The sequence below is a fragment of the Podarcis melisellensis genome (assembly GCF_964234715.1).
Source record: "Podarcis melisellensis genome assembly, chromosome: 5".
NCBI classification, from domain to species: domain Eukaryota; kingdom Metazoa; phylum Chordata; class Lepidosauria; order Squamata; family Lacertidae; genus Podarcis; species Podarcis melisellensis.
The window spans coordinates 37,654,953-37,670,706 of NC_138537.1; the positions used below are offsets into that span (position 1 = coordinate 37,654,953).

A 15,754-nucleotide genomic window follows, 5' to 3' on the forward strand; every position below is an offset into this window, starting at 1 on the left:
GGTAAAGTGGTAATTTAAAACAACAGCAGAAGGTTGGGGAGAGTAGGGATGGAGGGGACAGAAGGGGAAATAGTGGTCTTAAACAACAGCAGAGGTTTGAGTATTCTGAGTGCTCTTGGAGGGCTCCATGTCTTTTATCTCTCTCAAACGAGGCAGCTGACAAATGAAAGAGGTTACAGGGAATCAGGCAGAGGGCCTTCTCGGTGGTGGCACCCAGCCTGTGGAACGCCCTCCCATCAGATGTCAAATGAACAACTACCTTACTTTTGCAAGACATCTGAAGGCAGCCCTGTTTAGGGAAGTTTTTAATGTTTGAAGTTTTATTCTGTTTTATATTCTGTTGGGAGCCGTCCAGAGTGGCTGGGGAAACCCAGCCAAGTGGGTGAGCTATAAATAATAAATAATAAATTATTATTATTATTATCATCATCATCATCATCATCATCATCATCATCATCATCCAAAACATCTGGAAGGCAGTTCATTGGTGGAGGAGGGGAGGTTGTCCTACCTTCTTGTGCCTCTGCTTGAAGGAATATGAAAGAAGTGTGTCTCCACAGCTCTCCACACCACTCTCCATCTTTCATCCCAGCAAGCAAGAGGCCTTACCACAGTTCATTGACCCATCCCAGCTGGGTAAAATCACTAGAGGAGGGTGCAGAGCAGGAGCAATGATATGTGTGTGTGGCAAAGTCCTAGAGAGACTTGGAGGCCTGCATTTGACAACAGAGCCTGACCTTCCCCACCCCTGGGATATATGGGCGGAAACCTGCTAGACAGTAGTGGCAAGAAAGCTTCTTTGTATTATTACTAACATAAAAAGAGCAATTAAGTGTTGAAACTTTGAGGATTTTCAGGTAATACAATATTGTGTGTTTCTTGGCCTTGTCATCCAAGTGTCATATTTATGTATTGATAATATAATATAAATGTGCACATTTGTTTTAATTGCCTCTGAATTTACTTACATATCAGTCCTGCTGGCTGGAATCTTAGGGGTTTTTTTTTGGGGGGGGGGGAATAACAGGAAATTGCTGGCAGGAAAATTCAGTAATGTTAATAGACAGCTCAATGTTGACTTGGCTAGGTCTGAAATCAGAACTACATCACATGGTGCAACTCAGCCTAAAGTCAGCAGCTGTAGCATCATGTGTATTCTAGATGAAGTCACTCTTGGTATCGGTCAACACAGGATGAAGTTCTCTCTGAATAGTTTTCTGGCATTGCCTTAATCATAGCTACAAACATGCTGTCTGAGTCTGCCAATTGGTTCTGAGAACACACAACTCTTGAAGGCTTCCCTTTTCAGTCTGTGATAACTGCACCTTGGGTTTGATGTACCAACTTGGGTTGAGTCATGACTAACATAAGTTCCACTGACGTCAATAGGCCAACTCTCAAGCATGATTTAGGCTGCAACCTTAACTCCATTTACCTGGAAACCTCACTGAAGTCAGTAGGACTGAGTAAGATGGTTAAGATTGTGCTGCAAGTCTAGATCTAATTCACTGTCTTCGAACATTAAGGCACAAACTTTGTGTTCCACTTTGCTAAAGCAAATGACACAAATGTTATACTTTGTTGGAACTAGGTTTGGGTTTGATCCAGACAAAGTTAGCTGAACTTAAGTTCACATTGGAATCAAAAGGAAAAGTTAGCCATAATGCAAGGCCCATTGATTTCAAGTGGGAAAAGCTGAATTAATTGAATCTGGATCCTGTTCAATAGCCATATTTTTGTTTCATTTTGTTGCACTACTTGATCTTGCTTTTCTTTCTTCATCGCAGTTTTCATGACTTCTCCTTCTTCCCCGGCAATGGGGGCAGGGAGAATCTCCTGTGTTGAGGGTTTGTCTCTGTTGCCAATGATACCTTTCAATGATTTGCCATACAGTGGTACCTTGGGTTAAGAACTTAATTCGTTCCGGAGGTCCATTTTTAACCTGAAACTGTTCTTAACCTGAGGTACCACTTTAGCTAATGGGGCCTCCTACTGCCGCCACCCAATTTCTGTTCTCATCCTGAAGCAAAGTTCTTAACCTCAGGTACTATTTCTGGGTTAGCAGAGTCTGTAACCTGAAGTGTACCTGAGGTACCACTCTATTGTTATAGAAATAGGGGGGATCCTGCTAAACCCTAGAAATTAATAAATGCTAGGATTTGGGGTTATTTGTGATATGAAGGGAGAATATAAGCTGCAAGGGGATTCCTGGGCTGCCTTATGCAAACCAGCCTGGCTGGCTGAGGGAAGAGCAGGGCTGTTAGCATTACAATAGAGATCCTTCAGGGTCCTCAACAACTCCTTGTCCCAGGTGTGACCAGAGCCTGGAGATTTGGAAGGTTGCCAGGGTAACTGCTCTGGGGGAGGGAAGTGGCTTCTGGGAAGAAGACAGAGGAAGAAAGGGGATATTCATCTTGGTGAGGGTGAAGGAAGGACTGCCTGCAATGCTCTGGGCCATGCTATAAGATTTGGACCCCCTCCATGCAGATGGAAGGTATAAATAGACAAATAAACCCTATTTCTTAAAGCACGGCAGCCTCTGCCGTGCCTTCTGTTCTCTGAAGGGACACAGACCCTAAATGTGTGCCTGTGACCACATATGCTCTGGCCACTGATTGGCAGAGAGAGGGGGCAGGCACCAGGCTTTTGTAACAATATTATTCACAAACCAACTGTAACTTCAAAGACATCTTGGTGACCTATCTAAAGCTGGGCAAATTGCTTAGCCTAGAGAAACTGCCTTCTTCCTGATCCCTCCTGGGATCAAGTGTGGCTGGGTGGCACAGGGGAGCTTCTGGAGGAGTAATATCCAACTGGACAATGGAGAACACTTTGACAGAGTGTTCACATTATTGGCTGATAGGGCTGCATCAGTCACTCATTCACAGACACAAGGTCTAAATTGCAGAACCAATTAACGGCACTAATAGCCCTTGCCTGAATTAATCTTTGAGACAAAAGGAAAGAGAAGTGGAAGTGCTATTAGCAAATCAAGCTGTACCATCCCTGCTTTATTGCGGGAATCTAAGTGTCTGTATTTGGCTATTATGAACTGACTGCAATTACAGCCCTCATTTAAAATGATTAAGTGGTTATAATTATTTTTCAATTAAAACTTAGATATTCTATTTTGCAACATCGCAGGCTTCAATTAAACTTCTTTCTTTTTCTTTCTTTCTCCTTTTTAAAAAAGGGCCACTCTGCCAAAAGAGTCCTGGATTCCCCTCTAACCATTAAGAGCCAAATAGGATGCTAATAGTACTTCTGTTTATATTCCTCAGCTTCACTTGAAACGGTAGGCAGTGATAGGAATTAACTAGCAGCTGCAGTACTTGCAGTGCAGCAGAACCTCAGAGATACAAATATCAGAGATGTCAATTGACCGACCAGACAGCAGTTCCACATAGCTCCACTATTCCCTTCTGCATGTTGCTCTGCGATGGCTCGTTCACCACCTGCTTTGAATCAGAGCAAATAAATCAGGCAATCATATGTAGACTGAGATACTAATTTTCAAAAAAGTACGAGCTGTGGACAATGGTGCATCCATTCACTGCGTCAGTGCGCAAAACAAGTAGTGACATCACAGGGGTTATTTGTCCATCTAGCCCAGTATTATCTACAACTCTAGGCACACTCTTCCATTGTTGCCAGAGACAGACGAAAGCCAACCACAACTCTGGGAGGTACCCATTTTCTGGGATCTCTTTCCCATCATCTGCTACCATTTAGCCCTTTTAACTGGAGATTGTCAAGGACTGAATATGGGACCTACAGCAGGAAGAGCACGTGCTCTGCCACTGGTCCCATCTCTATAGTAATTATTAAATATGGGGGTTCTAAAGTAGATCAGGAGCACTTCTTGGACATTGGAGCCCCTTAATTATCTGATACCTATACAGAATAGTAAAATGGACAAAGCAATAATATATTTCCCTCCGTTGGAGTGAAATTGGTTGCTTTAGATTGCATTACTGACAATAAAGAAGAGAGGCAGACTTCCAGAGCAAATGGCAGGGCATCATGAAAGAATGGGATAGGAGGAAAAGCTTGAGCCCCATTCTGAGTTGATAACTACATCAAAGGTGGGGGACCTGTATACCTCCATCCCCCATCGCCATTGGCCATGCTGGTTGCATGTGATGGAAGCTGGAATCCAACAAGGTTTGAAAGGGCCACAGTTTCCCTAGCACTGAACTGCATCTATTCCCAAGATCATAAGAAACCAGAGTTTCTGTTGTACCAGCTGGAGATCATGACCAACACAGACGTGGACAGCTTGACAAAGAGTGCCTGCTAGGCTTGTCTCCTTTCTTCACCCCCTCCCCCGTACACCGTGCATGGTACAACAGAGCCATATAGGAAAGGCAAAGATCCGCTGTGCTTGGCTTGGAGTTGGGTCCCATCACTAGTCCAAGGCTTGTCTTGTCATTCCATCATTCCATTGATTCATTCAATGAGCCACAACTTCACAGAATGGATTTGGCCTTGTGATTCACTGCTCTCCAACTAATCCACCTGTAAGAACATCATGTTTAATCTCCCACTGTTCGCTTTCCCCTTTTCCATTATCAGGTCATTATTTATTCTTGTACCACTTTATATAATTCCTTGATAACTTTGGGACTATTTCCTTTCAAAGGTTTCCATACAGGATAATATTCTATATGACTCTTTTATTATCTATTCTCTGAGGCTGGATGCGACAAGATCTCTTAATCTCTCTTTCTGAGTCATGCCCCCTAATCCCTTTATCATATTTGTTGCCTTTCGTTGGATTCCCTCCCATGTCTTAAATAAATAATTAGATGCAAGCAATATGCTAATAAAGCATTGCAGAGGAACACTTCCCATGACTCAAAATCCAGGAAATTGATGTTAGGGCTCACTGCCCAATTGAAGCTTAAGGCTTGACTTGTTGAGGAACATCATGTTGAAACACAGTTGGGGCAGTTTTCTAAGCAATACAGGCTTGTCATTTTGCTTTCATGAAATTGGAGTATGTGTTCTGTCCTGTGACCTGTGCCACCCTCTGTGTTCATAGGACTGTGTGTTAGAACCTTGCCTCTCTGTGTCTTCTCCCTACTCTTGAGAGAGTTTCCATTATGTTGGGCTAAATAAAGGAGCAAAGCTGAGTTCTGGGACTTCGGTAGTTTGAGAGGTGTAGCCCAGTGCTCAAAATACAGAAGGAGGCCTATCAGAAATAGCCAGGGATCACATAAACTTGCAGTCTTCCTTTGTTCCCTGCCAGTTTTTTACAGATTTGTGAGGCTAGCAGTCGTCACAGGAGCTTCTCCTATCCACGTGAAGCTACCATTTATACCTGAGCACAGTGAGGGCTTTGAAAACTCCATGCAAATGCTGTCTACAATCAAGGGAAGTCTTGGCAGACAGTGGTCATTTGGGGTTAGGGGTACAAGTGAGTGGTTAAGCCAGAAGTTCTTCTCCAGCTCAGTTTTTAAACTGAACCAAAGAAGAATCAAGGGGCCTTGTAATGCTTGCCTCTTAATTGGAGGCAAGCATTTGGAAAGCTTGTATCCATTCCAGATCCAAGCCTGGAGAGCTTTGCTGGCTTCTCCATGCCACAAAGCTTCCAGAGATTGTGTCCTGAGGCTGCTGGTGGGGCATATGAGCATAGGATACTGTCATGTGCAGAGACAGATCATTGGTCCATCTTGGACCTGACAGCAGTTGTCCAAGGTTTCAGACAAGGAGAATTCCCAGCCCTGCCTTGAGATGCTCAGGATTGAAACTGGATTCTGCATGTGAGGCACATGCTCTGCCACTAAGCTGCAGCCCTTTCCCATAGCTTCTCCCACTCCCATAACTGCTTCAGTCAAAGCACATTCATTGCCCCCGTAGGACAGCAGTGCCGCTCTGGTTAGTGTTAACTTGGATTATTTTTCATTTCCACTGTTTAACCAGAAAGGACATTGTCTATTTAAGGATTTCTCAAAAACTTGTCTAAAATGTCAAGGCAGTTGCCACAAACATAATTTTACTTAAGACTCTCAACCGCCACCAATCTTTTGTCTCCACTCATTGCTTTGGCACCAAGGAACTGGGTTTGCAAATAACAAAGCTTTCCTGAGATCTTACAATAGTTGCCTTTGTACTGAACAATTACTTTGGTCCCTCTGCTGTTCTGAAAAAAAAGTGTATCTTGGTATTTATTGCCTTTGCACTGGTGGCCATCAACTGTCCAGTACTCCCTTATCTCTTAAAATTCCCTTTTGATATTGATATCAGTTATTTACAGGGCGTGTCAGAAACACCTGATCAAAGCAATCCATCAGTTCCTGCCAATGATTCAAACTTTGGAGAATTGTGGTTGAAAGACAGCAGGGTGAACAAGTAAAGGGACATTTTTTGAGCTGCTACTTTTGAAAGAAAAAAAGCCCAAACCATCTAGCCTACATTCTGCTTCCCACTGTGGCCACCCAAACCCTTTCGAGATGCTCACAAGCCGGGCAGGAACGCCACAAGCCTCCCTAGCTGTTGACTTCCATTTTGAAAAGAAAAAAAGCTTGACTGTGCAGAAATGCATTGAGTTGAGGAGATAAAATTACACTATTCTATGAATGAGCAAACCTTGCCAACAAAGGTCTGTACAAAGCTATGGTTTTCCCAGTAGTGATGTATGGAAGTGAGAGCGGGACCATAAAGAAGGCTGATCGCCAAAGAATTGATGCTTTTGAATCATGGTGCTGGAGGAGACTCTTGAGAGTCCCATGGACTGCAAGAAGATCGAACCTCTCCATTCTGAAGGAAATCAGCCCTGAGTGCTCACTGGAAGGACAGATCCTGAAGCTGAGGCTCCAATACTGTGGCCACCTCGTGGGAAGAGAAGACTCCCTGGAAAAGACCCTGATGTTGGGAAAGATGGAGGGCACAAGGAGAAGGGGACGACAGAGGACGAGATGGCTGGACAGTGTTCTCGAAGCTACGAACATGAGTTTGACCAAGCTGCGGGAGGCAGTGGAAGACAGGAGTGCCTGGCATGCTCTGGTCCATGGGGTCACGAAGAGTCGGACACGACTAAATGATTAAACAACAACATGACTGAGCAAGGTACCATTGCTCAGTGACTGGGCATGTGGTTTGTAAGAGTACGATGACCATCATCCCTGACCATACTAGCGATACTAGCTGGGGCTGTTGGGAGCTGAAGTCCAACAACAACTAGAGGACCACAGGTTCTCCATCCCCGGTCAATACAGTAAGTGGTGGTGATGAGAAGTATATGGTCAGAAGTGCCTTCACAAGATATGTTGCAGGGCTGTGACCTGGCCATGAAAACAAGTTCTGGGCACAGATTAAGCACTGAGGTGGGGTATAGAGCAGGTAAGTGGCAACAAAGGAATTTGATGTGCATATTAACGTTACCATCAAGGTTCTATGGAAATGATAGTACTTATTGTTTTACTTTAAACTAAATTCGTGTATGTGTGTGTGTGTGTGTGTTGTGAAGGGATTCCCCCCCCCCCCAGCATCTTTTGCTTGATTAAAGAACTGTAATTTATACTGAACCCACTAGATGGCACCAACAACTTAAGTATATCACCATGTTTGCCTCCATCCTTCCTTTCTCCTTTTTTTCCAGCAGCTTCTGCTAGGGAGGACTTTCTCTATTATAGTCATCAAATTGAGCTATTTCATTGTCTGGAAGTATTTTCTGCAGCTCTCTGTGCAGAGGCCTTACGATAACAGTCATCTCTTACATTTCAAGGAGAGAAAGCCCAGATAAAGGAGTGTAATAGTACTATCCTGCCCTGTGCCCAGTGGTGTGCCGCTCTCCTATCATTTGGAAGCAGTATGTGCTGGGATTCTGTGTGAAAGGGCGGAGGGTTAATTGATGGAAGGTGTTGAATACCCTCAGCTGAGACTGAAATGTCCCAGCAGCAGCACTGAAACAGAAGGCAAAGGCAGAACTGCTGGGTCACCTTGTTCATTGGGTTGCTGCATATTATATGAATCTAGCTTGCTCTATTCAGGCTTGTTCACAGCAGCACAAGGCAGGAGACCATTGTGGCTCCGCTAGCCTACAGTTCCTCTCACAAAGGATGAATTGTGTTTTGCCAGTGGTGCCATCAGGGCAGGACTTTGGGGGCAGAAGTCCAGGGTCCCACTTAGCAAAATGAGTGTGGGGGGGGGGTTTCAAATGCAGCAGGCCACATTCACAGAGTTGGAAGGGACCTTGAATGGTCATCCATCTAATCCAACCCTGCCAATAGCAGGGTTACACATTATCACCCAAAGGCTACTAAAACCAAGGTCTAAAATTGCCTAACTGCTAGGAGTATGCTGTGTGAGTATGCCAAATGAGGTGAATCAGGGTGATTCAAGGAAGGTTCTCACATTTCCAAGTCAGAACAGGGTTTTGACCTGTTTCTTGAGTTGGTTGAGGAACTCCATAAGCTTCTGAGTCACTCTATGACTTCAGCTGTCCAAAATCTCAGGTAGCCATTTGTTTTTTCCTAAGAAAACAAAACCTAGCTGACCCAGAAGCCACCCAGAGAATGTGGAACAGCTGTATTGGTTATGGTGTGAAAATTTTCATTAAGATGAGCAGGTCTAGTTTTCAATCACGGTAAATTATTTTCCCTCCAGACACAGTGACCTTAAGGAAGGATTAATTTTTCACATTTATTTATTTCTTTAAAATGAACTGCCCCTCATACAAAATATCAGGGCAGCGTACAACAAAATTTGCAAAAGAGATAAAAAACCATTAAAACAATGAAAGAGAATATATGCCTTCTCCTAGGCAAGTTACTGGAAAGACCTCCATTGTATCACCAAAAATCTGTGAAGGGCAGTAGCTCACCTCTGTAAACAACCCTTGAGCAGATGACATTTTCCTCACCCTAATCTTTCCTGGGGGTTCACCACTGCCCACTCCATGATTCCGATTGTACCCATCCCCAAATGGCAATGCATGTGCTTATGGAAGAACCACTGCAGCAATCATTTTGAAATTAGGCAGGCCTTGCCCCCTTACAGAAAGGACCATGCCTGAGGATTTCATCCACTACTGGGAGAAAATGAAAAAGTTGTAGACTTTTTTCTTTGTTTATAAAAATAAAACTTTAAAGGTACCTACATGACACCCCACCCCAGATGTATCTGTGTACAGTTTTGAAGACTTAATCCATTCTGGAAGGGCTACTGTGGGTGCTGCTGTATGGAAGCGTACCAGTGCAAGTATATAAATAGGTACCACTCCAGCGTTTCCGTGCACTCTGGCTTCCATCACGGTTGTGCTAGAAGCGGTTGAGTCCTGCTGGCCACATGACCTGGAAAGATGTTTCTTTCCAGGAACATAAAGAAGGCTGATCGCCAAAGAATTGATGCTTTTGAATTATGGTGCTCGAGGAGACTCTTGAGAGTCCCATGGACTGCAAGAAGATCAAACCTATCCATTCTTAAGGAAATCAGCCCTAAGTGCTCACTGGAAGGACAGATCCTGAAGCTGAGGCTCCAATACTTTGGCCACCTCGGGGAGTGGACAAATGCCAACTCCCTTGGCCTGAAAAGCGAGATGAGTGGCATACCCCATAGTCGCCTTTGACTGGACTTAACCGTCTAGGGGTCCTTTACCTTTACCTTTATTCCGGAAGGGCTGCTGTACCTAATAATTTCATCCACTTTTGTAAAAGTGCTCAAGCCTGATTTGAGACCATGCTGTTTCAGGGCTGAAGCCTGTTTTGAACCCAGATTATAAAGGATCTAGATAATCAGTTTAATCCAGAAACACCTGCCCTTGCTCTACCACCTATGACACAGAATTAACTCTGTGAACCAACTGTCTATTTAGCAATTTCCTGTGAATCATTTTTAGGGATATATACTGTAGTTTTCTTAGAAAAAGAAAGCCAGTCCCCAAATCTGTCTGTAATTTCTGCTTGAGGAGACATTAGAAGGGCCTAGGCAGACACCCATGTTGTATTTCATCCATTTAATGCAGCAAGCAACTAACATCTGGATCTATATAGCTGAGTCATCAACATGTAGCTTGGTTTAGCTTCTGGTTAGTCAAGCTGTACATACTTAAGGCATTCAAGCTTTCCAGCCCATTTCATAGGTTTTGTTGCTCTCCCTTGAATTCCCTCCCATTTATTGACATAGTGGATGCTGCCCGTTGATAATGGCCAAGCAGAATACATCCCATGGATCAGCTGCCTGCCACCAGCAGATGGCAAGGCTTAACTTGTCAATGTCCTGGTCTGCATCTTGACTGCTTTAACCATTTCTCATGTTTAATCCAGCAGTTAAGAGTACAAATATCATCTATGTTACAGTGTTGGGTTAGCAGTGTGAGGACCCACATTCAGATCCCCACTCAGCTATGAAGCACCAGAAGATCTTCAGCCAGTCACTGTCTTTGAACATAACATTCTAGGGGTGTGCATAGGCCTCAAGATTTTCCTTGAATTGTATCTGTGTGTTTTAAATTTTCTGCACTGTTTCTGAGTCGCTTTTTGCACTCTCAGCTTCAATCTGTAATTCAGGTTCTGTGCTGCTCTGCCCCTTCCCAACACACACACTATAATGTAGATTCTAAAAAGCAACTGTAACTTTATCCTCTTTTGGCTAAAGCAGATGAAATTTACAGGAGTCCCTACAGAATGGATAAAGTCTGCCAAATTGCAGGCAAATGGGTCCAGAGGCTTTTTGTGGGATAAATAGAAACGATCCCCTAATCCCTGGAGGAGAATAGTGAGGGTTTGTCTCTTTCTTACTTAAAATAATTAAGAGATGGCTGAGTGGTGTGCATTCTTGCTTGTACTTTTGTTGTTGTTTTAAAAAACATTGTAGCTTCACACCAGCCTTTGTTTCTAGTGGCTGTTTGTGTCCTTTGATATATTTTGCAGGTCTCCAAAACCAAACAGGTTATAATTGTGTCTAGCAGGATTTGCAGTGTGAGGCTGACTGGAACACAGCCGGAGACCTCTGTATTTTGTTTTCTGATTTTTGTTTTGTTAAAGCAGATGGCTTTAAATAAAAAAACTTAAATAAAGTCTTTAAAAAATAAAATCTTTCACTGCTGTGCTTTAACGAAAAATAATCCAGAGCTCTTCAGTGCTCCACAGGCAACATTATGGACAATTTCACTTTTTGCAGAGCTAGATAAACATAGATATAATATAGGAAATATCGTGTTATCGGTATGGAAAAATCCAGAACCAGAGTGGCATGAGGTTTTATGGGGACCTTGATCTGATGGAGGGCATGTATTGACATTGCATTTTGAATTGGGGGAGGGGAGGCCACTGGGGAACCCCAATTGACCTTGTTATTTGGCTCACCAATGGAACAGATGCAGCCCCCACAATGTACCTCACTGGGTTGATGTGACTGAAGAAGAATTGTGTATTAATGTAAAAGAAACACTGTAGCTATAACTTGTATAGGCAGCTGAATAAATGAGAGGATTCTTTTCTGCACCAGAGCCTAGATATGACCCTGAGACGACGTCAAACACAACAATGCACACACACTACACACCTTACAAATATCAACCCATTCTAAGTATCTTTTTGTGAGGCTCACAAATGGAACCATAATTCTACACTACAGTATATTTGAAGAAAAATACATTCCCCCCTGCCGCTTAAAAGGTAGAATGACCAATAGTTAGAACATTGACACCTGGATGGTTGCAGGTGAACAAAAAGAGAAGCAACAATAGCTCAAGTCAACGAACATGAGATTTATCTTAGCTTTTGTCAAACAGATTTTTCAGGTGCTTCATGAGATGGTCTCAATGGGCTTTCCCCCCACACTCTTAAAGACTATGAATCTACAAATATTCCTACCAATCCTTATATCCAGGTCGCCCAATGGGTTTTGAATTGGAACCCTACAATAATCCTCTTGAGCTTTTTCATTGTGTGGCCTTGAGTAAGCCTCTCTGCTTTCTATTTGTAGAATAGAAGTGACCTTCCACACAGGGTTTTGCTACTTTCAAAGGCAAGCATGATAAAAAAAAAAGTGTAAAGCAATTTCCCCCACCCCCACTATCCTTGAGTTAGGAACCGGTTACAAAGAGATGCGGAACTCTCTAATTTCTTCTGCTCACTGGCACATCTTTTTGTGATGGGGAGTGGGGTACAAAACCCTACAAATATCTCCTATTTATCAGAAGGTGTTGCATAAGAGTCATAGTCTACAAATAACAGCACAAAGAATAATGAGAAATAGATTTTTATTCTCAAAGGAACAATAGTCTCTTGTATATCTATGTGCTATAAGAATTCATTTTTTAATTCAAAGGATAATGTTTATAATCTATTGTGCAGGTTTACACACACACACACACACACACACACACACACACACACACACTGCATGTACCTGCAGAGAGGGTTCACTCCTCAGCCCCTCCCTACACTGAAATTAGGTTTGAAACAGGTACCGGTATTCTGTTGTGTGTGTTTGGTTGTAGTGTGTGGTGCCCATCACAGTTTCTCTCATTTTCAGATGTGCCCAGGAACCTGAAAAGGTGGGTGTCAGAGGTATAACCAAGCAGAAGCAGATTGTAAGCATTTTGGTCACCATGCAAACATACTGAAATCATTTTTAAAGAAACTGATGGATATAATGACCGCTCCCCGCTTAAAACGTGGGGCGCCCTTTGCGTGGACGCACGCAGCCCCTAGATCTGGAGCGGCTCCAACAGCATAGGCTTGGCTTTGCCTTCCCTTAGGTGGGATACCTGGAGGTCTCCGCCTACCTCAGTCAGTTGTCCAATCCCACCTGGGGGAAGCATTGCCAAGGAGACCAGGCCAGGTAGGGGAGGATCTTACCTGGGAATCCTCACTTGGCTCCAGAGCTTCTCCCACCCTACCCACCCTCAGTTAATGTCTTATTTTGCAGGTTAACTTTTCTTCACAGGTATGCGGGCGCTGCTACGTTAAGGTTAAAGGGCCGGAAAGGAATTTCCCTGCATTGGCAGGTTTCGCCTTTCCCATAGCAAAACGTCACAACTTTGGCGGTATCAGGTCTTGGGCGGAATCCTTTAGTCATCTTCCTCTTTGCGGCGGCGATACCAGGGTTCCCAGTTAAAGGGGTTTCTGAAGGGAGGCTTTGACCGTACGCCGAAAGGTTGTCATTGCTCTCCCCTGCGGGGGCGGCTATCTCTGCTTGAACATATGTTCTCCAGAGCCGGCCCATCCCCCCGACACACACACACTGGATAACCCTGATGCTCCCTAGGTCCCCGGCTGGGGACTGGGGAGGGAGAACGCCCAATGCCTGAGCCAAGGTCTACCCACATTTGAAATTTAATAAAGTTGTGGCCAATTTAATCCCATAGCACATTGTCTTGAGTCGTCATTCCACATGGCGGGGGGACCGCGCAGGATCTGGGGACTCCGCCTGTCCATGCAAACAAAATTACTAGAAACTCATAAGAGGCAGGAAACCAATCACAGAGATGGTTTGCTGGCCTGGCCCTACTATTAGGCAGCCTGTACAGGCAACAGATTTTTAATGTCTTGAAAGATCAGACATTGTTAATTGCTATAACAACAACAACAACAACAACAACAACAACAACAACAACAACAACAACAACATTAACACTTTTATTATCATAGCAGAGGCATAAGTGCTTCTGGGATTTTCTGAACTACTCATTTTCTGCCTCAGGCAGCAGAATGTTTTGGAATGGCCCTGGGATGGTAAGATGTCAAACAAGCAAATGGATTATTAAAAGAGAATAGGAAGATTTCAGGGGGGAAATGAATTAATTATTTGCATTAGTAACCTTTGCAGAACAGGTACACACACCTAAACAGAGTCAAATAAAGGTAACCATTTTTTCTAGGCATGGAAACTGAAGAACAGAGTAAAATAAAGGTAACCAAGTTCTAAAGCTAAATGACAAAGTTACAAATCAACACGTCACTGGATCCAGGGGGCATCTACCCAGAGTTATTAAAGAACTCGTATGCAAAATTGCTGATTGCCTGACCACATGATCCAAACTAGGTCTGCAACTATAGACTGGGAAGTAGTTAACATAATACCATTTTTAAGGGATCCAAGGGAGAACCAGGACTCTTATCACTCTAATTTTTGTAATGCTTCACATTAATTTACCCCAGATAGGTGTTAGATTACCTGATCTGTAATAATTGCTCTGGGTAGTTTGGTAGAAATCATTATTGAAGGCAGAATCATTTCACACATAGAAGAAAAGCATTGCTGAGAGAGGATCCACATGGTCTCTTCTGTGAAGAAGCATATAGGCAGAAATGGATCCAGTAGATGTTATATGTTTGGACTTCAAAAAAGCTCACACCAGAGACCTTCACCAAATGCTCCTGAATAAACGTATCAGGATAAGGGAGCAGGTTATGTTATTGATGAGAAACCAGTTAAACAACAAAAAGCAAAGGGGATTGAGTGTGTGGACAGTTCTCACAATGGAGGCCTTCCAAAGATGCAGGCTAGGTTGAGTAGTAAGGTCATGATATTTGTAGATGACACCAAATTACGTATTTAAGATTATGAAAACCCAAGTGAACTATTAAGAGTTCCAGAAGGATCTCTCCAAACTATGAATAAGTAATAAAATGGCAAATAAGAACTAACAGCAATTGAAATGAATATTGGAGCAAAAATTCCAGCTATACTGAACTGGCGGTGATTAACTAGTAAAGTGATCTTGAGAGTATGGTTGATAGATCAATACAAACAGCAATGCAGTTTGCAGTGGCAGAGAAAAGGCAAATTCCATGCTAGATTTTATTAGGAAAGGGATTAGGAATAAGACAACCAGTACAGCAATTGCAAGTCCTTTATATAAATCTGTAAAGAACTAGAGATCTGTCTTTTTTCCCCCTATGCAGTTTCTCCTTTTTCCAATATTAAATTCAGTTCTCCACACATTTCTATATCAGTTTGCGGTTTAAAACACACACACACACACACACACACACACATATCTTAGTGAAAATTCAGCAGCACTTTAGTGCAGATTTCTTCTAATATAAACATCTTTGTATGTAATTCTGCCTAAAATGCACCTTTTGCAATGCAAAAAGAGGAAGCTCAAATTTCAGAGGGCGGCTATGCTTCAATTCACACATGGTTTCAGAAAGTGTGAAGTAGGTATATTCACTTTAAATGTGAAATGAATTTAATTTATGATGATCTATATGTGGACTACTGGTTACAGTTCCAGTAACTGCATCTCAAAAAAACTGTCATAAAGCTAAACCACATGTAGAAAATGGCACCCAAAATGATTAGGAAATTGGAGCACCTTCCCTGTCAGGAAATGCTAACATTGGGACATTTTAGTTTAGAGAAAAAGAGATAGCTAAAGGGATATAAGAAAGAATTTATAAAAATATGCATGATGTAAAGAATGAAAATAAAGAGAAGTCCTATCTCTCTCTCTCTCTCTCTCTCTCTGAATGTTAGAACTGAGGAAGATCAAATTAAATTGATTAGGGAAGACAAATAAAAGAAAGAGCTTCTTCAAACAACGTATTTGTTTTTTGTTTTGTAAATTAGTGTACGCTTAATTGCAATTGTCTCTAAATAGCATACAAAAAATTCAGTGGAATGATTTTTTTTAACCCAGTAAAATAATAAAAGCAAAATTCAGTTCAAATGCCTACTAGAATAATAATAATAATAATAATAATAATAATAATAATAATAATAATAATAAATAAAAAAAAAAGTATTCAGTAGGTGCTGGATTATCAATAGGAAGAGGGTCCGGCTGACCTCAACA

General features: G+C 42.6%; 1 long non-coding RNA gene across 1 annotated transcript in view; it reads right to left on the bottom strand.

Annotated features, from left to right (window-relative positions):
- Positions 1–15,754, bottom strand: part of LOC309369668 — a 171,526-nt gene that overhangs the window by 36,580 nt on the left and 119,192 nt on the right. The gene's annotated exons all lie outside the window — the stretch shown is intronic.